Source organism: Bos mutus, chromosome 24 (genome assembly GCF_027580195.1).
Source record: "Bos mutus isolate GX-2022 chromosome 24, NWIPB_WYAK_1.1, whole genome shotgun sequence".
Classification (NCBI taxonomy): Eukaryota; Metazoa; Chordata; class Mammalia; order Artiodactyla; family Bovidae; genus Bos; species Bos mutus.
Window position 1 is genome coordinate 47,909,916 of NC_091640.1, and position 27,109 is coordinate 47,937,024.

Genomic DNA, 27,109 nt, shown 5'->3' on the forward strand with positions numbered 1-27,109 from the left:
ACCATAAGTAAAATCAAAGATAAACAATAAACGGGGAGAAAATACTTGCTACATATATCGTAGATAAGATTTAATATCACTATTAGGTTTTTTAAAAAGCTGTTATGAATTGAAGCACAAAGGACCAGAATCCCAATAGAAAAGTGGGCAAAAGAACATACTACATACAAGAGGAACAGAAATATCCTTAACTATGTAAATGTTCAACTTCACACATAACAAGATACATGCAGATTAAAACTACACTAAGATACCATTTCATACTCATGACATTGGCAGAAGTTCCAAAACTTGACAGGACCTTCTTTAGTAAGGTTATGAGGAAACAGGTAGGAACGCAAATTGGCACAACCCCATGAAAGGGTACCTGGAAATATCTTACAAAACTCCATACACATTTACTCTTCAATTCAGTACTCCCATTCTAAGAAGTTTACCCTGAAGAGACACTTCCAACACACACACACAAGCTTTGCAGCATTATTTAGAATTATTTTGTGGTCATGCATAGGACAGTGGTTGGGTAAACTATGGCATGCACACACGGAGCACTATGCAGCTATAAAAAAGAACGAGGAAGACCTCTAGGAATGGTATGTAGTGTTTTCCAGGAGACTGAATACATAAAGCAAAGTGTTTAAAAAGCATATATAACACACTATTTCTCGTGTAAAAAAGAAGGGAAAATTTCAAAACACATAAAAACTGCTCATTTTTATAGAAAGCAATAGAAGTGTAAATATCAAACAATTAAGTTGACTTCCTACCAGGGGGAGATGGGGTAGAAGGAATACAGGAGACAGTGTTTTCCTAGTATACCGTTTTGTGTAGTTCTGACTTTTGAAAGTATGTTAGTACTCAACCTATTTTTAAAAATTGCATCAATAAGAATGGGAAGGGAAAATCCCTAAAATTGAATGAAAACTGAAAAAAATAAATAAAATCTAACAGCAGAGAAGGGTTGGAGTAAGGGAACAAGATTTGTTGACTGAAGCAGTATAGGTGAAACAATTCTGATGCTATTTTAGATTTAACACAGAATTAAGTGAGTGAGTGAATGTGTTGATGGTTTGGGGAACCTGAGTTTTCACTATGGAAGAAAAACATATAAATATGGAATAGATGATGTAGATGAAGATGAAGTCGCTCGGTCGTGTCCGACTCTTTGCAACCCCATGGACTGTAGCCTACCAGGCTCCTCCGTCCATGGGATTTTCCAAGCAAGAATACTGGAGTGGGTTGCCATTTCCTTCTCCAGGAGATCTTCCCGACCCAGGGATCGGGCCTGGGTCTCCCACATCGTAGGCAGACGCTTTACCATCCGTGCCACAAAGGAAGATGGAATGGGGTAAGACAAAAAGCATCCCTGTGGAAGAGGATTGGATTTGGAAGTACTGGTGTGGACTCAGAATGTCTCACACGTGAATATGTAAATGCACATGCATGTCTCTGTACATGTGTGTATACATGTATGATGAAAGTTATTTTATGTGTTTATGCATACTTATATTTTCTAGTTCTATCCCTTAAAAGGGCCAAGAAGCAAAGACATCAGTAGCCGTCGAGCACACTCAGAGCCCAGATCTTGGTCTCTAATACCATTCTCCACTAAAAGGAAGCAAGGCTTCTTAGAGAAATGACTGATTCCAGGGCTAGCACCAGGCAGCTACAAGATGAGCCTGGAACCTCTTGTTATGCCAGAGAGCAAGAAAGTGCTCCATAACAGGACTGGTGACATATCATATCATGGGAGTCAACTTACAGGGGCTCCTCTACCGGTCAACTCTGGGGCAGCAGCTTAATCCCCAAAATAATTGAGTACAGTGAAAAATAATATTAATAAACTCTTGGAAAAACAGAAATTCACCAGACAAATAAATACATTTTATTGCTTACAATAGTAAATGTATACTGTTTGCACCACAAATAAATTCTACTGTTACAGTAGAAAGCCAAGGGCCAATTGGTAAACATGGAGGTAATGCTGAAGCTGGAAAAGCATCGATTTGCAGCAACCGTCATGTTAACCATGGGATCAGGCATGAGTCATCAATGGATACTACATCCATGAAGAGTAGGGACTTGCATAATTGCAGTCTTCCTATAGACTGCATGCTAGTTTAAGGGAGAAAAAACAATGATCCCCATATTGTGGAGAAATTGGCAATACCTTGACTGGCAGTTCAAAATTAACATTGCCAGTGGGGACCAGTGAGTGATTCCTGGTGTGATTGCCTGAGAAGAGCCCAAAGTATGCAGGCAGGTGTCTGCCAAGAATGTATAACCTGAGTCTAATGACAAGGAAACATCAAACAAACCCACAATGAGGAACATTTTATGGAAAGTAGGGGAGCATTGGTATTCTAAACGGCAACCCACTCCAGTACTCTTGCCTGGAAAATCCCATGGATGGAGGAGCCTGGTAGGCTACAGTCTATGGGGTCGCAAAGAGTCGGACACGACTGAGCGACTTCACCTCACCTCACCTCACACATCTCAAAGTCCTAAAAGACAAAGAAAGGCTGCAAAAATGTTCCAGGTTAAAGGAGGCCAAAGAGACATAACAAAGCAACATCCAACCCTAGACAGGATCCTCAGTGGACAAGGATGTGCCGTAAAGAGCATCATGAGCTTAACTGATGAAATCAAGACACACCAGGTAGACTGGTAATCAGACAAAAGTATGCATTCATGTTACATGCATTGATCAGCCATACTATGATTATGCTAGACAATACGCCTATACTTAGAAAACACAAACCGAAGTATTTAGGGGTAACACCCTCAAGTGGTTCAGACCAAATGTGTGTGTGTGTGTGTGTGTGTGTGAGAGAGAGAGATACAAGTGATACAGTGGATACTGTGAGAGAGCAAAGATTATAAAGGGAATAGGGTAAGTTTCTAACAACAGGTGGGTCTAGAATACAAAGATGTAAGGGTCTTTTTATTTTTTGCAGTTTCTCTTTAATTTGAAATTATTTCCTAATAAAACAATTTTAATTGGAAGTTCCAACACTTGAATGATGTTCCCTTCTCTGCAGGTGCAGACCCTCCTCTGCCAGAAGACCCCGGGCAGGCAGCCAGACCAGGGGGCAGCTCAGAAATCAAGCATCTGGGCTCAGTGTGGCCTTGAGCGAGAGCCTCACATCTCCGTCTGTGCTCCCACCTCATGGGCTGTTGGACAAGTGAAACACTGATGGCCAGGCTTTGCTCTCAGATTATGCTGGCCGGCCGTGGGAAGGGCAGGATCACTCTGAGCTCTGTGGGGAGCAGAGCTGAGAGCTGCCTGTGGCTCCAACAGCCATGGTGCGGGGAACGGAGGCTCTCGCAGGATCGTGACCCCAGACAGGCACTGTCCCAGGCTAGGCTTTGGTGGGCTGAGCCTCTGTGTCCTTTGCTCTGGCCCTGACCCCCACTTTTCCTCAGCTGGCGTCTCCTTCAGGGCCCACTCCTGGTGGCTCTCTTGCCAGAGCTCCTTCCAGTGAGGCATCAGACGGGGCATTTCAGTGTGGATTCAGCATGGCCCCAGCGCCCCTCTCCAGGGGAACCGCAGTGACAATGTGTTTGGTGAAAAGAATGGTGGTCCCTGAAGAAGAAGCTGAGGACTTCCCGGGAGGCCCTGAAATCGACCCCAAGACTCTAGACCCTGACAAGGATGCTGGGCAGCCCTCCCTACCCCAGGATGTCGTGAGGGCAGAGGCGCTGTGCTGCTGTCCCGAGTTGCCCCTCTGGGCTCACTCTGCCCCTGGCACTTGGCTCTGCCCAGAGGCTGTGCCCCAACAGCCTGCAGCCAGTGGAGGCCCCAGAGGAGCCTGCAGGGAGGGAGAGAGGGAGGTTGGGTGTTTAATGCCTTGTCTCTCTGTCTTCAGGGACCCCTCAGGTCACAACCGGCGAGGTGGTCCCCTCCACAGCACCCTGACTGCCTCTGCTCTCAGCACCCTTGCGTCCCCGGCCCCTTCAATCGCAGTGTCAACAGCCCCGGGGCACTGTACTGGGGCCTGAGGGGTCCCCTACATCCTGCACAGGCCTTCGGACTCAAGTGCCTTCAAATCACTCACTTTGAGTCCGACTCCTGCTTTCCACCAGCCCCTGCCTCCAGCAGACACCTGTGGAGGCAGGCCAGGCAGCCCCCCTGCCACCGCCCCACCCAGAGACTGTGGTACATGTCTGCCCTCCAGGCCCGTGCACCCGGCTCAGTGAGGGGACCCACCGCGAAGCCATTCATGCCGCGGAACAAAAAGCGAGGGCTGCCGCCCGAGCCCTCTTCTGAGGCTCAGGGCCTCCTGTTCCAACTCTATTTCATCTTTTCATAAGTTACTGTTAACTGAGGCGCATGACAAGAAGGGAATTAAAAGAGAGAAAAGTTGGTGGAGGAATGCCTTTTCTTTTTGGTTAAACCTTTTGTTATCCATTCTTTCGGAGCCTGATTCAACCAGAGGAACGTGTGGCAGAACCCGTTCTTCAAAATTAGTTCCAAGAGACAGGCGGGCTCTTTATTATTCATTCTATTAAAATCAAAATATTAGCTAATGCCTCTCACGCCATCAGAGCAGGCCTGGCAACTCCTCTGATGCATTGTCCTGCTTGAAAGTGAGGAAGGCCTTTCATGCCAAGGCCTCTGTCAAGCCCCTCTGGTCCCCAGCTCACACCAATGACAAAACCTGACGTGCCGGGTCTGAGACACTTGTGGGCCAGGACGAAGGTCCAGGGCCAGACGGGCAAGGCTGCCTCTTCCTCGGCCCCACCCAGCACTAGAGGGGTCTCCCCGCCCCTGCCCCTGATCCCCCGCTCTATGCCTCCTTGGAGCCCAGGGTGGCCTCAGCAGAGGGGGAAACGCCTCTCCTGGTTGCAGAGTTGTGGTTTCCCAGATCCAGAACGGGAACTGATTTTTGTTATGGGAGGGAGGAAAGTGATGATTCAGGGACCCCGAGGCTCAGAGCTCAGAACTGCTTTGCAAGCTTCCTTGGATTCCCCACTGCAACCTTCATCTCTGGAAGAAGGACCACAATGCCAAGGAATTCCTTTAATCTCACAGGAACACACAAGTCTGGATTTCAGCACTCCGAGCTCTATAGTCACTGAGGTTGATACCTCTGGTGGTGGTGGTGGTGGTGGTGGTGGTGGTATTTTTAATCGGGCCCTGAGGAAGACAGTGAGGTTCTTAGTTCAGTGGAGGCACATTATCCTTGAGAACCATGTGTGGAACTAAAGCCCCCAGCTGATAAGAGTTAGCTCAGCAGGGTCTGTGCCTGTTGACCTGGGTTGTAACATGGATGAGTATAGTTTCCTTGGGGGTCCTCCTAGCTGACTGGGGAGTGAGGGAGGCTACACAGACCCAGTGAGGGGCTGCCAAGGGACAGAGAAGGCAGAAATTCCTGAAGGCTGAGTGAACCAAAGAAGGCTTCCTGGAGGAGCTGGGCTTTGACAGATGGTTAAGGACTGGAAAGAAGAGAGGAGAGGAAAGCACAAGGAGAACTGTGAGTGAAAAGCTCATGGGTGGGGGTGGGAGTGAGATGAGGTGGGAAATGATCAGAGATAAGGCTGGAAGGATCTTGACTGCAAACAAAAGTATGAATTCTTTCTTTCTTCCTTTTGTTTCCTTGAGCCATCCTAAATTCACTATTAATCTCCCAAGACCTATCTTGTTGATAAATGTTGATTTCCCTTGCACACCTGTTCATTTTCTGATGGAAATGTATTATAAAATCACTCCATTCAGCTGGTGATTACCATGGTAATCAGGAACGCTCACCGGCAGGCCAGCACTCCTCTTGAAAATAAGATTCTGAAGATACAGGCTTTCATTTCACTTATGATGTGCCTGGGGAGAGAGGAAGTGAAGCAGGAGTGAGGTGGGGCGTAGGGGGATGGTCCCCTCCTCTGGGGAAGTCTTGGCAGACAGGGCCAGGGGAGGGCTCTGCAGGAAGATGAGGGGAATGGACCAGACTGGGAACAAGCCAATGGCGAAGGTCCCGCATAGCTGGTGTTCTACTGTGTGCTTGCTGCTGGGGACAGCTTGGCTGGATCCCAAGCCAGAAGAGGATGTGAGCTACCGGGTGCCCAAGATCAGGAACCATGGCTAGAATTCCACTGTGTCCCACTTCTGCCACAAGAACCACCTCTATGCCTCCTGGGATATCATGAAGATGTCATCATCAGCACTGTTATTATTATTTCTCCCTATCACAAGATTCTAGTTGTTTAAGGTTTGGTAAAAGCCCCAATACAGGTTTGAACTGTATTATTTAATCCGATTTTAAGTTTTCAAGAGCTCCAACCAGACTGCTTGGCTTTAAATCCCTGTTCCGTCACTGACTGACTGTGTGGCCCTGGGCAAGTTATTGAACCTCTCTGCTTCTCCTCACCTGTAAAAGGCAGTCTCTAATGTATAAGAGTATTGGGAGGGTTAAGTGAGTTAATACATGAAAAATGTTAGAATACATCTGTCACAGAATAAGCCCTCAAAAATGCCGGGGAGATAGCAGAGCTGCACCTCTCAGTGGATGGGGACCAGGGACACTGAGAGCAGGTAGTGCCCTGGACTTCGCACACACATCGCCTTGCCTTCTTCTCCTGACACCTACACGTAACCCTGTTGGAGCGGTAGGCAGCCCAGATCCCCGAAGCCCCAGCTGCACGGCGACAAGTGGTGGGTCTGGGCTGGAACCCAGACACCCTGCCTCCTTTTCCACAGCTCTTCCATTTTGCTTCCTAAAGACGTTGGTTTGCTGACCTCTGCTTGTTCACCCCAAACTAAGATCCAGTCACCCCCTTACTCTGATTGCAGTCCTGGGACTCTCAGGTCAGTGAACATAGGATTCTAGAGCAGTCATATCCCCAAAGTCTACATCCTAAGTCATCTACAGCTTTCAGTCGCTCCTACCATTGCCCATATGCGTTAGTGAAAGTGAAAGTGTTAGTCGCTCAGTCATGTCTGACTCTTTGCGACCCCCGTGGACTGTAGCCTGCCAAGCCCGCCAGGCTTCTCCATCCATGGGATTTTCCAGGCAAGAATACTGGAGTGGGTTGCCATTTCCTTCTCCAGGGCGTCTTCCCAACCCAGGGATTGAACCCAAGTGTCCTGCATTGCAGGCAGACTCTTTATCATCTGAGCTACCAGGGAAGCTATATGTGTTAGATGTTACCTAATGAAACACCACCACCATAATCATAGCAGCAGTTGCATTTATTGCTTTCCCAGTTCTAGGCACCACAGTACCTTCTCTGTTACTATAATAATAATTGTCATTAATGGAATTACTTTACACCAGACATCACGTAACCCACATCAGTCCAGGAGCTGTGGCCCCTGCCTCACAGAACACCACCCCCCATCCCCAGCAGTTGCTGACAGGCCATTATTCTGGGTCGTGCTAACTCTGTGCAGTGATAAGGAAACTCCACCAATGTGATGCTTTATCTGGTTTCAGGTTGAGGAAAGATATTATTTCAATCAAGATAACGGTTCTATTTCTTGGACGGAAATGAGATTTTTTTTTTTTCCATTGCCTTGAGGGGGTGTCACCAAAACCTGTCTTGGGGCTTGAACAGGTCAGATACAAGTTAGTGGATTTTCTTGTGATCCAAGAGAGAGTGTAAACATGACAAAGAGCAAGAAAGAGGAAAACATACATGCCAGGCCTGTGAGATCACAAAGTAAGTTCCATGTGGACATTTATAGGCATAGAGCCTGTGGAACAAAAATTCAGAAGGTAAGTGTGCAGTGAGCCTGATAGCCTGCATTTCACACAAGGTAAGTGGCCTCTAAGGAAATAAGGATAATAAAGTCACAGAGACCAGACTCAGCTATGAGAGCAACTTAAAAGTCTTCTAAACCTGCCTGTCACAGAGGATAGACTTCCTTTGTGACTTTGCTGACAGATGACCCAGCTGCTCTTTCAACACCTCCTCCAGCAGGGAGCTCACCAACAATGGAGCCTATGCCATCACTGACCCGCTCCTATGTTGAGGAAAGTATCTCCAGATTACATATTAATCGTAAAGTCAATTCATAAAAGGAAACCACAGTGAGAACTCACAAGGTGCTGACACTGCAGTAGACCTAAACAGACTTTGGAAACAATACACATTTCAGTAAGTCATCAAGTGATATGCAAATAACATTAGGTGACACATGCAGCGATTTGAATGAGTGAGTTTCGTGAACGTTTATATTATTTAAAATATTTGGGAATTTCAAGGGCTGTAACACAGCATCTCAAGCTCTTTATAGGTGATTTGCTTTAATGAGGAAATAACAATTTTCAATTCTTATATCAATTGTTTATATAGTAACTCTAAGGAGTTTGGAAATATTTATAAAGGCTTTATGTCTTCTGAACATCTCACTGAGAACTGACTTGATGAAATGCTCTCTCTCCAAATAAAAGGTACACCTCAGCTCAACCGATTCTGGAACAGACCCAGTTCTGCTGATTCTTAAGGATCAAGTGGGTGGTGTCTTACTATAACTGCAATCGGACTGACCAAAACTTTGAAATCTAAACTGCACCACTGTTAGTGTGTATAGACTGTCATCGGAGAGTAACCCCAAATCTAGATAATATTGGTTGTCAGCAGAGGAAGAGCCAGGCTGCTTGGGACAGAGGTGGGAAGGAGATTTTTCACAGCATACTTTTTGATACTTTTGCATTTAGGGCCATGGAACTGTATTACCTATTAAGAATAAAATTATAGTTTAAAAAAGCACATAGTTATTTCAGTGAAGACAGACTTTGACACCATTGATTTCTATTTTAATACTGATACTCTTAAAATGCAATGAAAATTACTGCCAGGTCAGGTGAAAATTACATTTGGCTATCTTCACAGCACTGATGCTCATGGCAGGGTAGTAAATGTGACCAATGCCCCACTCAAACCCATTTTTTCCCGCTGGGCACCCAATCAAAAAGAGACTTGCTCTGACATACCTTTGCTTAACTCCTCCTTCCTGACCCTGCTTCCCTCCCTCCCTTACAAGCTTTCCCTAACGCTCTCTTTTGCTACATCACATGTGCCTGAATCCTTGTCTCAGGCTCTGCTTCTAGAGAACCCAACCTAAGTCAGTCAGATGCTGCCTTCCTGTATCTTTCCAGAGGCTGGCCCCTGGTGGTAGACACACACGTGAGCCTTCCTCTTTGAGGGAAGAACCATAACCAGTTTCCTGCCCAGTCAAAATCACCAGTCTGATACCATACATTCCATGAAAGGCAGCACAGCAAAACAGTGACCATTCGGAACAGAGTTCCCACAGCCCGACCTGGTGAGACTGCACAGCTCTCTTCTTTCCCAGGACGAACGGGCAGGAGGCAGGACCCAGAAGGCCTGCTCCGTAATCAGACGTGCAGCAGTGCGCAGTGGAAAGTCAGCATGAACACAGGCTCTACCTGCTCAGCAATCTCAATGAAATACTGAAGCTCCTGGAGCCTCGATTTCCTCATCTGCAAAACGGCACTACCTGACAGCCTTTGTGGGGCTCAGATGAGGCAGGACTGTCCAGTGTGCTGTGAACGGGCAACGCCACATAAATCCTGGTTGTTCTTGACATTCAGAACAAGCAAGGATCCTCTGCTTGCTTGGAACAAATCATTAAATTAACCTTTGTTACATAAATATACCCCAGCTGCTCCTCACCCTGGGCATAGTACCTGGAGCTCCCTGCATGAGAAGCAACTCCAGGGAAAAGCAAGTGGACACGGGGAACACTGTCCTGGTGAAAGTCCACCCAAAGCTTAGGGTGGGTCCCCATCACAGTCTCATGACCCCCAGCTGCAGTTGTCTGAAGAAGGTGGAATCTCTCTCTCACTGAGATGCAAGGAGTATCCCCCATGTGAATTTCCTGTAATCTACCCAGTGTCTGTGTTGATCTTGAATACAACTTCCAACTTGTTGAAAAACCCATATATTCTTTTCCACGTAATGAGTCATAAACTGGCAGAAACCTAATTTTACTTACATAGATCAGGGATACTTGCTATCCTGATTCTTTGCGAACCATTCATGAAGGCATGTCAAGCCCTATACTATCTGGTCCTGCCCAGTGTCACCAGCATTTCCTCCCCTCCCCATTAGACCCATGTCTACGACATCCTCCACGTAGGCCATTGGGTGTTCCCATCCTGGGGCCTCATCCTTGTTCCTTTCTCCCCGGAACAGCCTTCCTCCTCCATCAGCCCAGCTCAGCTCTCCCTTTACCCAGGACACCTTCCCTAACCACTCCCATCACCAGCATTTCTGCTTGGGCCACACGGGCCAGAGCAGGATGCGTACCCTTTCATAAAGTTCTTTCATGGTTTCATGGGCAGATGTCTTCTCTTCCCACATTGGACTGACCGTTCCTCCAAAACAGAGCCTGAACCTGCAGCCTCTCTTGTATTTCTCAGGGCCACCAGATAGTACCAGGCATCTGGCGAATTAACAATACTCCCAGATTGAGTAATGGACTGCGTCATATGATTGCTCTCAGTTTAACACACTGCTAAAGGGCCTGTATGAGAATTTACTGTTCTAAATAAGATCACCCTAGCAGCAAACTTGGAATTGTGCAAACTGTTCGTGGCCCCAGGGCAAAAAATTAAAATAAAAAAAAAAAACACGTCATCCTCATACCAAAGGAGTCCGGCTTTCCTCACACACCAATCGACCCCAAGGGAGCTGCTCTCTATCATGAGCCAGTGGGCACCCTCCACTCAGAGGGCAGAGCCAAGGCTCAGACCATGAGCCTTCATAGCCTTCCATCCCTGGGTCCAGTCCCACCCAGACAGAGGCACCTTCCAGAAGAACCAAAAGCCTGACTTCATCCAGGTCACGTTCCCTTCCCCAAACTGGGAAACCCACCCACTTCCCAGGAACACTGTCAAACCACAGACCGAAGAAAGCAAAATTCAGACTCACAAGCGACCACGTCTTCTTAAATTTCAGGCCAGCAGTTTCTGTGCAAACCTGCTCATTTCCTGCAAAGAGAAGAAAGGGATGGAGAAGCATATTAGCATCTGCTCTGGGTATCCTTCAGCAGTTTCCTGGCCGACCTCTGGCTTCTGCACCTTCTCTGCGTTCTCACTCCCAGCAGTACTCTCCCCTCCCAGGAACACCGCGTGCTAGTTGGGTGGGCGCCCCTGGCAAGATCCCCCCTCCTCCGGCCGTGGGTTCGGCCCACGTCGCCTCCCTCCCCCTCCCCGGCGCCATGCCAGTCTCAGATTGACCACTGCCTCCAATTCCCTGAAGGCGCTGGGCTTCTTCCCACTCGGAGTGAGGCCTCCTCTTCTGTAGCATGGGGTTGCCTAGCAACCCTGTGCGCCAGCTCGGAAGGCCCTCCTAAATTGGACCTCACAGCACAGGGCATCTCCTTGTACAGCTGCCTGAATCTTAACAATCTGGTTCTGAATAATAACACAATGGTAATTGCATGCATGGGCCCCAAACTACATTTAAATAATGTTCAAGAGCTGACACAAACCAACAAAGGCCAGAAAATGCATTTCGGAGGTTGACTGTAGGGCCAGGCAGGACGTTCGGTGCGGGAGGGAGTTGACACCAAAGACTTGAGTTAATGACAACGCCAACCTGAACTGTGCATCCTCCTGCCTCTCTGCCTGAGCATGTCATCACTTTAATGCGCTTTAGGTGAGTTTGGGATCTGTAGAGGCAATTAATGGCCAGCGGGAGTGATGCCTCAAGACAGGATGTCTTTTAGTTCTTCGGCAATGATCGGAGAGATTTTTGGAGAAGGTGGGGAGGACATAGGACCAGAAGGGAGCATTGTGCCTGTGTGATTTCCCGTGGCTTTTACAATCGTGGCTAAATACATTTGAGAAGGTAGGAGAAAGAACTTACCAAGCAAGAGTGCAGAGCATCTGCTACCTCAGTGAGGGACAAATTCAACATGACTGATGCATTTCAGGATAAGAAGTGAAGGCAAAGAGGCCTTGACACTGGCTAGCACGCAGACGGAAGCCGCTTAGTGTGGTGTGGGGAAGGGCCGTGTGCACGCAGAGTCCAGCCTGCAATCTGTGTCCCTGGCAGAGCTCAATGAAGAGCTCTGCTCAAGGCAGAAGAGTCTTCACGCGTGGGAAACTGCAAGCTGACAATCTGTTCCTTATGGAGTGATAGCAGTGAGGGTCAGCTGATCCCCCCTGATGATTTGAAAACCCGAAGCACTTGTTTTTAAAAGCTCAAAATCATCCTGCAAGGGACTTAAACAGATAGCCGCACACCCACGTTCATAGCAGCATCACTCACAATAGGCAGGAGACGGGAGAAACCCAAGAGTCCATTGGACGAATGGGTGAACAAAATGCAGTTCACATGTATGACAGAATGTTACTCAGACTTAATAAGGAAGGGAATTCTGATATATCCTTCAACATGGATGAACTAGAGGACGTTATGGTAAATGAAAATAAGACAAGGACAAATGTGTATGATTCTACTCATATGGGTATCCGGGCTTCCCTGGTGGCTCAGATGGTAAAGAATCTGCCTGCAATGTGGGAGACCTGGGTTCGACCCCTGAGTTGGGAAGATCCCCTAAAGAAGGGAACAGCTACCCACTCTAGTATCCTTGCCTGGAGAATTCCATGGACAGAGGAGCCTGGCAGGCTACAGTCCATGGGGTCGCAAAGAGTCAGACACGACTGAGCTGACTTTCACACTTCAATCACAGGGCAGTCAAATTCATAGAGACAGAAAGTAGAATACAGAGGTTACCAGGAGTTGGGGAGAGAGGGGAATGGTGAGTTAGTGTTTAATTTGGGGAAGATGAAGATGAAACCATACATTCTAGAGATGTATGGTAGCAATAATTGCACAACAATGCGAATAAACAATGCCACTAACCTATACACTTAAAGACGGTTAATATGGTAAATGTTATGTATGCTGCTGCTGCTAAGTCACTTCAGTCGTGTCCGACTCTGTGAGACCCCATAGACAGCAGCCCACCAGGCTCCGCCGTCCCTGGGATTCTCCAGGCAAGAACACTGGAGTGGGTTGTCATTTCCTTCTCCAGTGCATGAAAGTGAAAAGTGAAAGGGAAGTTTCTCAGTCATGTCTGACTCTTCTCGACCCCATGGACTGCAGCCCACCAGACTCCTCTGTCCATGGGATTTTCCAGGCAAGAGTACTGGAGTGGGGTGCCATTGCCTTCCCCGAATGTTATGCATATTTTACCACAATTTAAAAAAAAATCCTCCTGTGGTAACACAGCTTTTCTCACTCAAGGACAAACTGGGCTGTGTCACTCTGGGCTTGCAAACATGGTGTTCATGCAGCATCATCATGGATGCAGGTGTCTAAGCATAACAAACAGGATCTCCTTGTGCCTACCTCATGGAGTCCGAACCCCATCACCGCCCAGAGTGGGGACCCCTTCCACCCAGCCGGGCCCATCCCCCACACCCGGGACTGGCTTCCTCCCCCAGGCACATGGGCTCCTTCTCGCCCATGCTGCCTGCCCAGAAAGCCGTTTCCTGTGGCCTCCACCAAACCAAATCCGACCCTTTCTAGTGGATCTACGTTCTGCAAACGTCACAAAGCCACCCTCGAGCATTTGTTTGGGAATGATTCTATATTCATGTCTGAAGGGTTTGTCTCTCCCCTAAATTCTCTGGAAGGACCTTTGGACCGGGATCATCACTAACATTTTTTTGTCTGCCACAGGCTCTGAGCACACCGCGTGCTGTTCCCTCAAAGCTCTGGGAGGGAAAACGGGCTGTGCCTCCTTTCACAGGGAATCCAGGCACAGCTCCCTGCCTGGGGTGCAGAGCATATCTGCTGGCTGCAGAACCCTCGAGCTAGAAACTCCAGGCAGGCGAGTGGGTCCCTCCAGCCATTTTGAGGTGTAACTCAATGTGTGCAATAAACAATTGAACATTTACAGATTTTATTAATTTGGAAAGGTCATTAGAGCTAACAGCTTCTGTGAGTGAGAGTGAATAAATAGCATGGATACTTTTTTTTTTTCTGTATCCAGATTTTTTTTTTCTTGGAACGTGCTTTAAGCCTCAAAAAATAATGTTACGAGGGAAAAAAAAGGGAGAAAACATCCAGGCTTAGGACTTCCCTGGCAGTCCAGTGGTTAAGACTTTGCCTTCCAATGCAGGGGTGTGGGTTCAACAGTGGCCAGAAAACCAAACAGAAAACAGAAACAGTACTGTAACAAATTCAATTCAATAAAGACCTAAAAAAAATCCAGGCTTGTGAGATAAGAAGAGTCTGATGAGAGCTCCCGACAAGCCTCGTTCCCTTTCTGAGCCTTGGTCTTCTTTGCTACTTAAGGAAGTGATCACGAAGGTCCCTTCCCACAATTATGGTCTGCAGTGAGAATGTGAAGCTATCAACTTTCCAAGCTAATAGTTACCCATCCCTCACCCCATCCATCCTCCCAAATGTTGGGCATGCTTTCACCTCTGGAGAAATAAGGTTCAAGTTCATGGCCCCTCAGCCAGCAAAAGGTCCTTAATGATTTCAAGTGCCTTCCTGGACCCTGACCTGGGGGATCTCAAACCCAACAATCTGGCTGCCTTGCTCTCATTAAGGAACACTCCATACTAATGACTTGTTTCCTTGTATCTCCAGGAAGGGCTGGAAATGGGCCAAAGGACATCATCACCCAGGCTCCGTCTCCTCAGCCCTTGGCTCCATGACCAGTCGGCGCTGTCTGTCAAGGGCAGACCTCTGCAGGGAGTGCACGCCTGGCTCTCCCCGAGGAGACTCGGAACCAGAGGTCAAGGTGCCGAGGGGTCTGGCTCCAGCCTGCTGTCATGTGTAGAAACAGTTGGCCCTTGACCAGGCTGTGCAGTCTAACCTCCCTCCCTTTCTTCACTCTCATCCCCTCTTCTCTCCTCCCCAAGCATACAGACACTGAAGGTGGGAGGCTCATACATGTCTGCAAATCTGTGGCCACAAACATCTAGGCCCTCTTCTCTGATTGCTCCTGGCTTTCAGTAGCAATAGGAAGACTAAATGTGACTCAGAACTATGAGACTAACAGCCTAACGCTTGGACCAACATTAGAGACCAGGGTTGATCCTGGTTCGGGAACATTCCTTGGAGAAGGGAATGGCAATTCACTCCAATTCTTTGCTGGGAAATCTCATAGAGAGGAGCCTGGTGGGCTACCATCCACAGGGTCGTAATGAGTTGGACATGACTGAGTGACAAACTCCAATATTAATTAATATTAGCTAACACTTGTGTGATGCTTTATAATTTAAAGAAGTGTTTTCCCACGTACCTGTCTGGCAGGTGGGATAGAGTTAACCGTTTACTGAGCAATGGCAGTATTCCAGGGTCTTTGCTACCTGTGGGGATGCACACAAGAGAAGGTGTGGTCCCTGCTTGCAAACTCCCTCCAGGACACTATACAGTCAGGAAGAGGGAAGCACAGAGAAGCCGAGTGACCTTCTCAGAAGAATCCAGCTCACAAGCATCCTTGCTCAAACCAAGCCCTAGAACTCAGAGCCTTTTCCAGGTGTTCCCTCAAGGTCTGCGAGTTTCAGTATGAAATCTCACCTGCATGATGTCAACCAGAAGGGACCAGACAGAGCACTGCATGCTTTGGGGACTGTGAAAGTCTAGGCCCAGAAGGAAACAGTGCCTGTGGGTCAGGCCATATTTGGGCCTGGACACCTGAGAGGAGGAGGCCCCAGACTGGAGACAGGTCAGAGCCTGCTGTAGGCGTGACGTTGGCCCCTTGTGACCTTTCTGCTCATGGATAAACACCATTGTTCTCGATAGCACCTTTGTAGAGATGCTGCCTTGAGAGCTGACGCAAATTCATGAAATCTTTTTCCTTCTTTCTTTTTTTAAATCAGCACTAACCTTTCTCTTCTAAGAACTGCCACAGCACTTACAATCAACATGTGACAGAAAATTGGGTGTTGTTCTTCTCAGGGTCTCTAATGGCTTTTTGAAAAGCATCAAATGTCCATGCTAGAGCAACCCTATAAATCCCTCACTTTACAACCAGGATACCTGAGTCCAGAGAAGGCAAATGCCTCACCCCAGGTCACACCAAGGACAAGACCAGAAGCAGAACATGGGTCCCAGACTCCCAGTCTGGGGCCTGCACACACCTAGTGGGTGGTGGGAGGGTTCCCGTGCGTCCTGTGTACCCTGCGCCCCATAGCAGCCTCAGCAAGCACGCAGGGCTGGGAGGAGCCTGTCTGACGCTGGATGCCAGCAGGTAGACTACAGTCTCCTCCCACCACGAACACTATCCCCACCGCCACAACCCCCTCCAGGAATGACTTTGAAGCGACTGACTCTACCTCACGGGGAGGGATACAGGCTGTGAGAGGTGCCCTCAGGGGACAGGGAGGTCATTAGTCTCTGCTGCAGGGCCTTGCAGCTCCCAGGAGGCCATAATGCTCTGGGGTTTAGAGCCAGACTGACCCTGCCATTGACCAGCTATGTGACCTTGGACAAGTGACTTAACCTCTCTCTGCTTTAGATTTTCACCAGCAAAATGGGCAGAATAATGGCACTGACCTCCTACCTCCTGGGGCTGAAACAGAGATGAAACGAGCTAGTGGGACACACTTGGCACCAGGTGCGGCATCTGTGTTCTCTGGTGAGGACGGTGAGACCAGCTTTTCCCTGGGAGATCAGCCCCATGGGGGAATGCAGACTGTGTGCTCTCTGCTAAGTGCTAGCTCCTAGCTCGAGCCCAGCACATGGATGAGTGCTGACTGCGCTCCCATGGGAAGTGCTACTGGGCTGGTGAGAAGACGCCTGGGGTGATGAGCTGTCGCTAGCGTGGGTCAGCTGAAGTCTATGGTGACAGAGAGGCAGGGGCTTCTCTTCCCAGGATCCTTTGGAGGCTGTGTTATGTTGGTTATAGTTTGCTTTTTCTGCTAATATTAAAATTAACCACGCTGAGGTCATAAAATGGCACAGACAGTCCATCTCCTGTTTGTCTAGTCCTTACAGAACCAGACATGCTCTGTCCATAGGATCCGGCAAGCACATACTTAAGTATTCACCCGAGGGAGCTGAAAACTTAGGTCCACACAAAAACCTGCACACAGACGTTTATGGCAGCTTTATTCATAATTGCCAAAAGTGGAGGCCATCAAGATGTCCTTTAGTGGGCGAATGGAGAAATAAACTGTGGTACATCCATGCAATGGAATATTACTCAGTGCTAAAAAGAAATGCGTTATCAAGTCATAAAGACATCAAGGAGTCTTACATGTATATTACTAAGTGAAAGAAGCCAATCTGAACGGGCTACATACTATATGATTCCAACTATATGACCTTCTGGAAAAGGCAAAACTATGGAGATAAGAAAAAGATCAGTGGTTGCCAGAGGGCAGAGAGTCCAGATGAACAGGTGAATCACAGGGGGTTTTCAGGGAAGCGAAACCATTCTGTGTGACCTTGTAACGGTAGACACACGGGTTTATACATTTGTCAAAACCCGTAAAACTGTACAACACAAAAAGTGAACTCTAGTGTAAACTATGGACTTTAGTAAATAATGATATACCAATAGATTGACAGATGCACAGTATTGTATATAAAATAGACAAACAACAAGGAATTACTATATAGCAAGGGAACTATATTCAGTATCTTTTAATAAACTATAATGGAAAATAATAAAAAATATACATACATATATACATACATGTATGTATAACTGAATCACTTTGCTGCATACCTGAAGCAAACACAATATACTTCAATAAACTAATAAATATAATAATGTATCAGTATTGGTTCACCAATTATCACAAATGTACCACATTAATGCAAGATATTAATAGTAGGGGAAACTTGGAGGGAGGGGAAGAAAGAGGGTATGTAGGAACTTTGTACTTTCTGCTCAGTTTTTCTATAAACCTAAAACTGTTCTAAAAAAATAGTCTATTAGTTAAAAAAACAACCAACCCAAAAACACAATACTCAGGGCCAATTAGTACCCACCTCCATCACTGGGCCCCACTGGGCCACCAGGTGCCACGCTGGGGTCTTGGAGGAAGCTCCAGAGACCAACACGGTCCTTTCAACCGGAAGTACAACCACGCCTGTCCGAAGTGCTAGAGACTGTTTGGGAAAGCCAAGGGGGCAGGCCAGCAGGACCCCCTGCCCCGCCCAGCTGGTGAGGCAAACAGAGGCGCGGACCCCAGCAACCGGGACAATTCTGCCCGCCAGGCAGTGACTGAGCCTTAACTCACTCTTCCTGAGCACATGCTCTGTGCCAGGCTCACCACCACTGCCTTCCAGAAGGGAGTCAAACAGAGACCCAGCCTATGCCCACAGCCAGACTCCACCCAACCTTTACTGTTCCTCCACCCACAACAGCCGATACAGTAGGTGCTCAATAAACATTCCTTGAATTCAACAGTGATTACTTGCATGCCTCTTTATTTCCCCACGAAAGGAAAGAATCTGATGGTAAGCCTCCCTTTCCTCCAGCAAACTCCTGAGTATTTGCTGAACAGAATAAACAGCAGCACCCCCCACACCTTAGGGGAGACCTTGCGTTTGGTCCAGAGGCCACTTTCCCAACCCTGGGAGCACATTCAGAGGGGCTTCCCCCAGACACCCTTGCACATGCGATGTTGCTTGGCGTTGAGAGCCCACTCAACAAAGGGACATTGCCCTGCTTTTCCCTGGAAGTGCTGCAAAGTGTGTGTATGTGTGTGTGTGTGTGTGTGGTCATTGCCAAGCAGCCTGCAGGGCAGTAGCATGGCCCTTGGCTCCGGGGTTCAACATGTGGGCATCTCGGGGAAACCCATGAGCTGAGGTCCAGCCCGCAGGGCACCAGTCCAGGTTGGTCTGCTCTAATTGAGAGAGAGAGAGGTGGGGGGATGGGGACGGGAAAGTATGCGTGTGTCACTGGAGAACAGTGTCTTCCAAGGCAACCAAATCCTCTCAGTCATTGCTTTGGTGGGTGATGGCTCCCTTGGAAGTCTGAACTTCTGCGACCTTGGCCTAGAACCTTAAAACAGCCTGAGGAGGAGAAAGGGCTGAACCCAGAGAGCTGAAGCCAAAGCTGGGGCCTGGGGCCTGGGATAGGGAAGCAAGAGAGCCTGTCCAAGGAACAGAGGTCCAATCTCTCTGGTCAGGCTGCCCAGCCCCAGTCCGACTGCTCAATCACACACGTCTTCTTTTTTGTCTGGCCTCAGGCAAGTGTTCCTGGGCTTGGGCAAATCTGAGCCAGCGCTGCCAGCAGATCCTTGCCTGAGGAACAGGGAAAGGTTATCCAGGCCCCTACCCCCAGGGGTCCCTGCCCACACTGCCAGGGTAAGAAGGAGGAGGGCGCCCACTGAGGGGGTCCTTCCCAATGCTCTCTGGCTGGTGAGGCAGGATGGTGAAAGCTCAGTGGAACCTGAGTGGATGCAGGGGAATGATAAGAGAATATTCGACGCTGTAATAGTGAACAATGGTTTAAATCTGGGGAAAAATGTTTTCTTTCCATAACATAAGGAAGAAAGCATGACAAAGCCTTCACGTCTGCAGGGCTCCTGAAGAAGGCATCTCAGCGCAGCAGAATTCCCACAGGGGCTGAGGGGCGGAAGGGAGTCTCCTGGGTTTAATAAGAAGGTTCTATGTGCCTGCCTTCATTGGCTGATGGGGTCTGGGGCCGCGTGGGCTGCCCACTCTGCCTGTCGGCCTGGTTCTGCTGCCTAGTGGGGCTGGGACTTCGAGGCTGGTGTGGGCACGCGTGTGGGGAGGGGAACCGGAGGGCCCTGGGAGCAAGGCTGCCTCGTCAGCCCCCGCGGGGACGGACATCAGGCTGGCAAAGGCGGCGTTCGGGGCTCCACGCGGCGGAACCGGGAAGCGGACGTGCTCTGTCTTCGTGACCACGGGCTTCCCGTTGGGGGCTTTTCCCGCCTGTGTGGGTCTTGCCCTTGTCCTGGTGCCCTGCACCCTATCACTCATGCTCCCCCCTGTATCTAAACCTACTTTCCAGAAGTTCTATCTCACCTGGTGTCCACTGTGATAGGAGTAACTAATACTAGGCTTTCTCTGGTGGTTCGGGCGGTAAAGAATCCGCCTGCAATGCAGGACGCCTGAGTTGGATCCCTGGCTTGGGAAGAACCCCTGGAGAAGGGAATGGCAACCCACTGCAGTATTCTTGCCTGGAGAATTCCACGGACAGAGGAGCCTGGTGGGCTACAGCCCATGGGGTCGCAAAGAATCAGACACAACTGAGCAACTAGCACGCTTTCTCTTAGAGAAAAAGATGCTTTCAGCCCCCTTTCAGATGGAAGAAAAAAACTGATTCCCCGGGAAAGGATTTACTTGACTTTTTATTTTCAAACTCCACTGTTTACTCTGCACCCCAATGATGCGAAAGACAGACCTGCAGCTGACACCGTACCTGCAGGCACGGTGGCCAGCAGGGTCCAGGCAGTGCGGGTGGTGCAGCGGGTGTCTGGACAGGGGCTGGGCGACGCCCACAGCAGAAGGAGCACCTGGAGAAGGCGCCTCCGGAGCTGTCTCCTGCGGCCCCTGCTCCCCCGGGACCGCATCACTTCCCCGGCATGGACACGCCGTTTTATTAGCCAAACAAGGGCACTTTGAGAATGAAAGGGGACGCTGTTAATAGTCACCGGGGGACAGTAGGCATAAAGCGGCTGTCCCAGGCCAACCATGACGTGTCCCTCCAGCATGTCAACCAACCTCTGGGGCCTGGGAAAGCTCAGTCAGAACTCTTCCCTGGAACTCCCACCGCCCGACTTAGAAAAAGATGTCTCCTCAACCACCCAGCTTCCCCTCCCACGAGGCGTCAGAAGCGATCCCGACAGAGGCCCCCGGGCGTACCAGGGCCGCCGGAAGCACTACTTGCATCTGTGTGGAGTATGAGAACCGTCCTGGCCACCCGCCCACCTGGAAGGCCCACCCTCCGATTTCCCCGCAGGTCCCCTCAGCTCTCACCCCCTGTAAGAAGTCTGACGGGACACCACACGTCCCTCGGGATTTTGTGCATCACCGTCCCAGCTCCTCAGGCACGTGGGCATCTTCCCCACCTGCTCACGCGCTCTGAGGGGAGGCGCCATCATATGTCATTCATCTCCGGCCCCGCCCATCCTGCCTCCTCCCTGCCCCCACCCCAGTGCCTTGCTTACAGGAAGTCTCTGATTTAAAGGTTTTTGCAGGAACTGAGTCAAACGGAACTACAACTTTCCCTTGAGAACTGGGGACCCAGGGACGGAACCCAGTGTCCTACAGCCCGTCGGAAGTCCGTGGTTCTCCCACATCAACTTTTCAGGACAAATATTCCTGAATCTCTATGTCCATTGTGGGGGCTTTAGTGCTGAAATTTGTGCAGTCCTGCAGGGTGGTGACTGTGCAGGAGTGTCTGAAATAAAATCCAGAAAGGGTCTCAAGAAGAACTCCAATTTTATAGCTCAGGAGAGGTGTTGGGTTGAACCTGGGTGAGAACCTCTCCTCGGCACCTAAAATCACCCCGCATCTTGGAAAGATGAGAAAGCAGTCAAGACTAAGTGCAGGAGGGTGGTACATGCAGTAAGCTCAGCGGGTAATCAAGGAGGGCTTCCTGGAGGCAGCAGACAGTAAGCAGAAGCTGAAGGAAGGGGAAGATATGAAGAGTCAGGGCAAAGGGCAGTCTAGAAAGAGAGACTCTTAGCAAACAGGCATAGGTAGGAGTGGTCAAGCATAACCAAGGCAGTGAGTGAGCAGATGTGGCTGGAGAAGGAGGTGTGTGTGGAGAGGCCAGAGTTGCAGCCATGAGGGCAGATAAAGAACCCAAATGGCAGCTGCCTCTGAGCTTGAGTCTCACATATGGAGTCACCCTGCTCCCTGTTCTCTCAGGGTGGGGTGTGGGGTGCGTAGTTTGGGGAGAGTGCAGTGTAGGCTGGACCTACTGCTCAGGCCGCTGGGTGACAGCTGGGGGGCAGCAGAGGGGCTGATCCAGGTTGAAGCCATCCTCAGTTTTTTTGTTTTTTTTTTCCTGCTTCTCTTTGGCTTCTCCCAATTCTGCCAGTTTTGGGAAACCCGGCCAACTAAGCATCTGCGGCTGATAAGTGTGATCTCGCCCTGCATACCAGCCTCTGAGTCAGAAGAGTGGGAGTGAGTGTCCAGGAGATGAAGCCCACCACAAATAAGCTATGCAGGAAGCCCTCTTAGCTGAGATGATTAGTCAGTGAGCTGAAACATTTTAGCATCTTACATGTTTGTATATTCACTCACTGAACTTTGGATATAAAGCCAAGATGTTTCTTTACCTTCTCATCTCCTGGATGTAATTGTTCTGACTGTCTTTCTGGCATAAACCACACTTATTTCTAAGTATGGTTTTCTTAAATGGAATGAGAAGCTAAATACACTTGCAAAATAATCTGAATGCAAAAGTCTCCCTCAATTTCGTGAATATTTCCCCAACCTTTCCTAGTTGTTTCATCCACATCTAACTCAACAGCATTTTTTTATTAAATAAAATGAACTGGTTTTTTTTTTTTTTGAGTCTTTCCAAATTTTCAACCAATTGTTTCCTTGAAACAATTTTTTTTTGCAATGAGATTTAATTGGTTTGTATAATACTTAATTAAATTGCATAATTACAATAGCAAGTTCCACTGGCATAAACAGGTTTGGGAAGTAAGCCAGCTGCCTCTAGGAAAGCATTCAGCTCAGCTGGTGGGAGCAGACACGGTGGACATTTTGGACAGCCGCCTTCCTGCCCCAAGTGTTGGACAGCCGCCTTCCTGCCCCAAGTGTTCCTCCAGCTGTGGACATCAGTCAGAGGGATGGAGTGAGCTGATGAGTTTGGCAAGCTGGCTAACCAAGTCGTAGAGAGTGTCTAGTGCTCCCCTTATCAGGACTCAGGTTAAGGTTAGCGCTCTGGGGACTAAGGACCTGGTGCTGTCCCCCAGCCCCCACGGCATCTTAGTCCTCACCTGGTTCTCTTTCTCCCACCTCCACACCTGTGCTGAGTGGGCCCCCCGCCTCCAGATACTTCTCCCCTCTTCCCCTCCCACACCCCAAATCTCCTCCCGCTGCAGCTGTCCAGGAAGGATTTGGCAAACTAAGGCCTTCTGCTTTAGCAACAGGCAATAGCCAAATGTACCCCCTCCCAACGGTCATGGGAACTTCTTACACAGAGATGAGTTTCTAATGACGCAATTTCCGGCATCTGTGGTAGGCTGGCTGGGAAGAGAGATGAAGTCTGGGAACTGTTCAGGGGTTGTCCTTCAATCACTCCAGGCTGAAATTTTTGATCATGTCCAACTGAGTCACAGTAGAACACACTTCCCCTAAGAATGGGGCTTTGGACTCACCTCTGCCTTTCATTTTTTCATGCTGCCACATCACTTATATGGTGTGGGATGCCCCCTTTAACCTCTCTTATCAAGTCATTTTCTCTATGTCCAGCCTTCCCTATTTCATGAGTCACACAGAGCAAAAGTTAACTTTTAACTTAAGTTAAATGCCATCAAATCAACCAACCAACCATACAAAAGAATTAGGAGGGACCTACATCTCATAAAGAGATATTCTCCAGAGGAACACATTTGTACTGGACACTTGCTACTCTGAGCCACCCATCATCCTTTCATCCTTCCTCTTGGCAGAAGAACACCAATTTCCTCCCAGATTACCACTTGCACCTCATAGCCAATGTATTTCTGAGGTGGGTTATGGTTGGCTTAAGCCAAGCAGCTCAGTTCAGCTCCCTGGCTATAGTGATTGGAACAAATTCTATCACATAAGATGCAGGACATGTTTCTTGGGGAGCTCTTGGGGAGAAGCGCCATTATCAGAGATATTGAAGGTACGTGTAAGGGCTGGAGCTACTGCAAGTGTTTTGCTACTATAAAAGAGTTCAGAGGACAGCACTGAGCTACAGAAAAATGGAGCTGGAGATCTCATCAAGCTATTCCTAAAGATCACTCTGTTTTTGAACTTTATATTTACCTAAGCCAATAAATTCCATTTTTGTTGTTGTTGTTTTACTTTAAAATTTTAACACATATACAAGACTTGAAAAAGTAAAAGTAATAAAACCCAACAATGAAAAACAGCACTCCTGGCTACACACTGATTTCCAGTTCCCAGAGATAATCACTCTCAATTATTTAGCTATTTCTTATGGTCTTTTCTGGAGTAGGAACTGTCAACCCATTCCAGTATCCTTGCCTCGAAAATTCCATGGACAGAGGAGCCTGGAGGACAACAGTCCGTGGGGTCGCAGAGTCAGACATGACTGAGCGCACATCACCGATCACTGATCTATGGTCTTTGGTGACATATTTCTAAATAACATGCTGCATTAGTCAGCTACGACTTTCAAAACATGCCACAGAACACCATAGACCTGGGTGGTTTAAACAATACAGATGTATTTCCCATAGTCCTGGAGGCTAGGAAGTCCAGGGTCTAAGTGCCAACCAGTCTGGTTTCTGGGAGAGCCTGCTTCCTGGCTTGCAGACGACCACCTCTCACCGTGTCTTCACACAGTCAAGAGTGAGTACCCTGGGGTCTCTTCTTATCAGGATGCTAATCAGGGCTCCACCCTATAACCTCACTTAACCTTAGTTACTTCCTTACTCCAAATATAGACACACTGGGTTAGGGATATAATATTTGAATTCTGGAGGGCCACAGTTCAGTTCAGAGCACACACTACATATAACCACTTACAGAACTTCCATTTTTAGATATTATCTATTAGTGCCCCAGAGAGGAAGATGAGGTTTCCTATGCCCCCAACCCCACTTCCTCTAAACCCACATTTCTATCCTCTCCATTCTCCCAACAGAGTGATGCCACCATCTTGGTTAAAGCAATTGTCGGTGTTCACACTATGGTGACTGAGTAGCCGCTGCTCACCGATAAGCCACGTGATGTTCCTTTCTTCCGTAACATTTTCTCTAGTATTAAAAATGGCTTTGTATGCACCTAACATTTATTTACAGGCTTCCCAGGTGGCTCAGTGGTAAATAATCTGTTTGCCAAGGCAGAAGTGCAGGAGATGGTGGGTTTGATCCCTGGGTCGAGAAGATCCCCTGGAAAAGGAAATGGCAACCCACTCCAGTATTCAGAGAACTCCATGGACCAAGGAATCTGGCGGGCTACAGTCCATGGGGTCTCAAAGAGTCAGACACGACTGAGCATACAATCCTTATTTGCACACACATAGAACTGTTCAAATCCCTCTCCAAACAGTTCAGTGCAGTCTGTCCGTTCCTTTTTGTTTTTTTCCAGGCATGATCCCATCCAGAGTTCTCCATGCTCCAAGTCCAGTCTGGACCTGAGCCTTCTGCACAGCTGTCACCTGGGATTTCTTACTCCTTGCTTCCTGAATCCCACACTGTATTAGTGTCCATTGCTGCTGTAACACGTTACTGAAAACGAAGTGGCTTCAAACAACACAGATGTATTGCCTTACAGTTCTGCAGGTCAGAAGTCTGAAATGGGTCTCGCTGGACTAGATCAAGATGTTGGCAGCCTTCCTTTTGAAGGCTCTGGGGGAGAAGAGCTTCGAGAGGCTGTCTGTGTTTCCAGCTTCCAGAGGAACCCACAGTCCTTGGCTAAGAGCTCCTTCCTCCATCTCCTAGCCAAGCGACCTTGGGAGAGTCCTCCCCAGACGTCATGACTCTCATCCGCTCCTCTGCCTCCTTCGCTTGCTTCTAAGGACCCTTGTGATTACATTGGACCCAGAGGGATAACCCAGGATCATCACCCCATCTCAGGGTCAGCTGTTAGCAATCTTCATTCCCTCTGCAAACTTAATTCCCCTTTTGCTATGGAATCTCACATTTTCACAGGTTCTGGGCATTAGGATGCAGTCATCTTTGGGGACCCATTACATTGTCTGCTGTCACCATTTTCATTTTGATGTACTCGCTTGCTTCATTTTTACAGGTGTGTAGAAGGTACGCCCTCTGAGACCATGCCTATTCGAACCAACTTTATTCCCTCTCCCTCTTGATAGTCTGTTTGGCTGTGAACAGAAAGGTGGAAACCACCCGCCCTTGGAAGACTGGAGGCATTGTCCCCATGTCTTCCAGTTGCCAGAGACACCGTTGGAAAGCTGAGTTCTGTCCTGTTTGTATGCAATCTACTTTCTTCCTCTCTGAAAGCTGTATAAAGCCTCACTTTGTCCTTAACACTCTGGGGCTCCACCAGGACAGGTCACCTGGTGGTTCTCTGCACCCACTGCACCCTCCATGTAGCCCGGAAGCCCGTGTCCTTCAGTCCTGCGGACTTTCTCACATAGCTTCTCCAATAACCTCCATCCCCTCGAGTGTCTGTGCTCTCTATTTTTGGAACCCTTACTGCTGATCCTCCTGGACCGAGCTTCTAAATCTCCTAATTATTTTTTTCCAACTTCCTACATTGTTGTCTTCTTTTCCTACTTTCTAAGAAAGTCCCTCAACTCACTTTCAAACCTTCCACTGATTTTTAAATTTCTGCTGTTATATGTTTAACTTCTTAGAGTCCGCCCTTATTCTTTGAATGTTCCTTTTTTACAACCCCCATTCTCATTTTATGGATGCATTATCTCCTCTTATCTCTCTGAGGACATGAAGTATAGTTTTATTGAAGTTTTCTTCTGCCCCTAGACTTGGCTTTCATCCCTTCAGCTCCTTTTTCTGTCCCCTCCAGTTTGTTTATTTCCCTCTCTCTTGATCTCACATGTTATAGACTTCTTTTTCACAAATGCCAGGTAATCCTTGACCAGCATTAATAGTTAAGAGCAAGACACTAAAAAGTCAGTGATTTCTCTATGGGTGATTAGGTAGAAATCTGTTTATATCTTTGGGGAAATATACACAAACATAGACACAGAAACATGCAGATACATACACACAAACATATATTTGTATGTGTAGGTATGTATATGCACACAAACATACATATACACACATACACACATATATACACACATATGCATGAGTGTATATGCACTCAAGTACACATATGTATCTACACACACACACATACGTAAACACACATACATATGCACATGTACATACCTATTCACACATACCAAATATGTACAATTTTTTTCCTTTTGGGCCAATCAGTTTACTTGCACAGGAACCCTGCAATCACTCTGCTTGGGGGCCAGACACTGGGCTACCAGTATTCTTGGGGCAGAGAGTATAGAGGAGCTGGAAGTCTC

At 48.2% G+C, this 27,109-nt stretch overlaps 1 protein-coding gene across 6 annotated transcripts in view; it reads right to left on the reverse strand.

The window, feature by feature from the left end:
* Positions 1–27,109, reverse strand: part of ZBTB7C (zinc finger and BTB domain containing 7C) — a 383,514-nt gene that overhangs the window by 147,271 nt on the left and 209,134 nt on the right. For 4 of the 6 annotated variants that reach the window (XM_070361653.1, XM_070361656.1, XM_070361652.1 and 1 more), the window contains one exon: positions 10,897–10,955. The gene's annotated coding sequence lies outside the window, so the exon portion shown is untranslated. Of the gene's footprint in view, positions 1–5,730; positions 5,822–10,896; positions 10,956–27,109 lie in introns of all 6 variants that reach the window. The other 2 variants (XM_070361657.1, XM_070361655.1) reach the window with 1 other exon arrangement.